Genomic DNA, 3,885 nt, shown 5'->3' with positions numbered 1-3,885 from the left:
AGGCCACATCATGGTCATGAGGAATTTGGATTTGATGTGAAGGTTATGAGGAGCCACTTTATGATATAGATCAGATTTGTGCTTTCAACACACATGTTAGTGCACTTTTTTCAGGGTCAGAATAACATTTACATTTGCTGAAGCAAAATGAAAGTTTATGGAAAGGGTATTTGAAATATAAGAAACTCAAGCAGGAAATGAACAGCCAGTTGAGAAGGGAAAAGATGCTTATAAGGAGCAACCAGAGCCAAGGATGGAAGCATCATGCTTCTTATTCAGTCAGCTTCCATTGCTGCTCCTTTGGGCTTCATTCTTTCCATTTATTCCTTCCGTTTCTCCAGTTTAAACAAATAGCCACCCAAAGCTCTGAGTCTTGACATCCCAGAGATCTACTGATCTGATTCTCTTGGTTCCAAGCCCAAAAGTCCAACGGAAGGGACTCCTGGGCCTGGTTTCAGACTAGCAGCTCATCTCTTGACCAATTATTGTTGTTGTGAAGTGCCGTCAAGCGAATTCCAACCCATAGCGACTCTGTATAGGGTTTCCAAGGAGTTGCTGGTGAGCTTGAACAACCGACCTTGCAGTTCAAACAACTTTGTAGTCTGACGCTTTAGCCCACAGTGCCACACCAGAACTCCTTATAATTTGTTATGTGCCGTGGAGTCAGTTCTGACTCATAGCGACCCTGTACAGGGTTTCCAAGACTGCAAATCTTTACGGAAGCAGAAAGCCTCATCTTTCTCCCGTGGAACAGCTGGTAGTTTCGAACTGCTGACCCTGAGGTTTGCAGCCCGTTACCAGAGCTCCTTATTAATTAGTGGCCAGTAAATAGTAATGAAATTTCTCCAGCCAGTTGAATGGTGAAGGACTGGATGTTCTCAGAAAAGGAGGGACAGCTTTACAGAAGAGCAAATGTGTCCTTGTTGCAGTCAGGATGGAGTGATAGAAATACCAGAAACAGATAGCAGGCTGACAATGGGTGCCCCTGGAGTCAGTGAGGAATTATCCACCACACTATTCACAAGCTCTGGGCCACCATATACTCCTAAACAGAGCGAACAGTGTTCCCAGAATGTGTTCATACTCAAAACGATAACTACATTTACATACGCATTTCTGATCAGCATGGTTTGACACTCACTGTTCTTTTGCGTCATCCTGTTACTAAAAGAAAGTATGAGAAGTTGGTGTGCTGGTTTGTTTGAATATCAGACATTATTTTTTACGCTAACTTAAGATCAATATGTAGGCAACTATTTCTCTGAGACAGTAAAATTACCTTACCATATTTACAAGCCTGTCCTTAAGTGAATATCCTTAAGTGAAGCATAAACTTATTTATTTGTGATTTTTATTTTCTTTCTTTCTAGTTTCCATCAGGTTAAAATTTCTGTCAAGAGGTAAAATTGAACAATATGTCTGCTGTTACCTATTTAACCACTAGATGGCAGCATACATCTTTCCTTCTAAATTTGTCTCTAAATGAATTTTTCAGAAATGGAATTTTCTTTTTAGCTTTTATTGTTTTCCAAATAGTTGATGGCATTCTGGCACCGTTTACTGAATAGTCCTTACTGTCACTACTTATTTGTAATACTGTCTTTAATCATATACTAAATTTTTACATGTGCTAGACTCTGTTCCTTTGTCAATCCTTATTACAAAACCATGCTGTTTTAGTTATTTTAGTTTTATAATACATCTTAATATTTGCTGTCACCACTATTTATCATCAATTATTTTTCATTTTTAAAGACCTTCTTATCCATTAATATATTCAAATGAAGCCTAGACTCATTTAAACCTATTTAAAACAAAAATGACAAAACCCTGGCACTTTGATTTGAATTATGTTAAATTTACCAGCTAATGGTGGGACTGCAAAATGGTTCAACCATTCTGGAAAACAGTGTGATGCTTCCTCAGAAAGTGAAAATAGAAATACCATATGACCCAGCAATCCCTTTACTTGGTATATAGCCATAAGAAATAAGAGAAAGGACACAAGTAGACATATGCACACTGAACTTCATCACATCACTACTTGTAATAACAAAAAGAGGGAGAAAGTCTAAATGTCCCTCAAAGGAATGGATAAACTAACTTTGGTGCATACGCAAATGTAGTACTATGTAATGTTGAAGAATAACGCTGAATCTGCAAAACGCCTCGTAACATGGATGAACCTGGAGGATATCGGGCTGAGTGAAATTAGTCAATCACAAAAGGACAAATACTGAATGTGACTACTATTGTAAAAAACTTAAATAAAAGATTTTCATATTGAAAGAAACATTTTTTTGAGGCCACCAGGGGTAAGAGGGGAGGGAGAGTAATTCACTGGCTAGAGGGTGTTAATATGTGTTAACTCTGGTGATAGGGAGTGCAACATACAAGAGAGAAGTTGGCAGAAGAATAATGAAGATAAGTGAAGACACAGGGAGGCATGCATAGGCTAAATGGAGTAGAAATAAATAGTGTTATGTACACAACCTTGAAACAACAGTGTTCTGTTGTAGATACATGGACAGAGACAAATGGCTGAATGAGTATGGCAGTAAGAGTGGGATATGTATCAATAGCCATAATCCTGGTGTGGTACTACAGGATAAGCACTGGACTTTGAATCATAAGGTTGACAGTTCAAATCTACCAGCTGCTCCTCAAAAACCCTGTACAGGATCGCTATGAGTCAGAACTGATTTGATGGCATGTCACAACAAGAAAAACATATCTATATATACAGATATATTGTCCACAAATACATGACTTTGAAGAGGATATTGATGCATGGGTATTAACCTTTCCACAAACACAACTATGAATGTGGTAGAACATAAGTGGGCAAAATGGTGAAAACTTCTTAGATATTTTCACATATCTTAAGGCAATGAGTTGCTGGATATGTGGGCTCAGTACAAAAGTCTCGGGGGACACCATAGTCAATTGGCATGGCATAGTCCACAAAGAAAGTGTTTTCCATCCTACTTTGGTGAGCAGTGCCTGGGATCTTAAAATCTAGGATTCCACCTGCTAGACAGAATGCATTAACATATTATCTATTTCCTTTTTATTAAACATGATGCCCCTTCTACAGGGACTGGTCCCTCCTGATAATATGTCTGAAGTATGAGAGACAATGTCTCGCTACACTGTCTTCTAAGGAATATCATGGTTGCATTTCTTCTATCAAAGATCTGTTTGTTCTTCTGGCAGTCTACAGTACTTATAATATTCTTCTCCAACACCATAACTCAAATGCATCAATTCTTCCACCATCTTCCTTATTCATTGATCATTGAAGCAAGCAAAATGAAATCTTTAGCAACTTCAGTCTTTTCATCACTTATTGGTCCAATTGTTTTTTTTTGTTTTTTACATTGAGGTATAACCCATACCAAAAGCTGTTGTCTTTTAATTTCATCCAAAAGTATTTTAAGTCCTTTTTGCTTTCAACAAACAAGGTTGTATTATCCGCATATCACAGAAATCCATTCCTAATGCCGTGTCCTTCTTCATATAACTCAGCTTCTCAGCTTATTTGCTTAGCATACAGGTTGACTAAGTATGGTGAAAAGATACAACCCTGAGGCACACAACTTTCCTGATTTTAAACCATTCAGTGTCCCCTTGTTCTGTTCAAACACTGCCTCATGAGTGCAATTAAGTGTTCCAGAATATGCCGTTTCTGCAGTATTGTCCATAGCTTGTCATGATTCATACAGTAGAAATCATTTTTGTAGTCAATAAAGCACAGGTAGACATCTTTCTGGTATTCTCTGCTTTCAGACACAATCCACCTGATGTCAGCAATGAATTCCCTCCTTCCATATCCTCTCCTGAATCTGGTTTGAACCTCTGGCAGTTCCCTGTCAATGAATGGTT

The sequence above is a fragment of the Chrysochloris asiatica genome, unplaced genomic scaffold (assembly GCF_000296735.1).
Source record: "Chrysochloris asiatica unplaced genomic scaffold, ChrAsi1.0 scaffold00099, whole genome shotgun sequence".
Lineage (NCBI taxonomy): Eukaryota > Metazoa > Chordata > Mammalia > Afrosoricida > Chrysochloridae > Chrysochloris > Chrysochloris asiatica.
Note: the sequence above shows the minus strand (reverse complement) of the source record.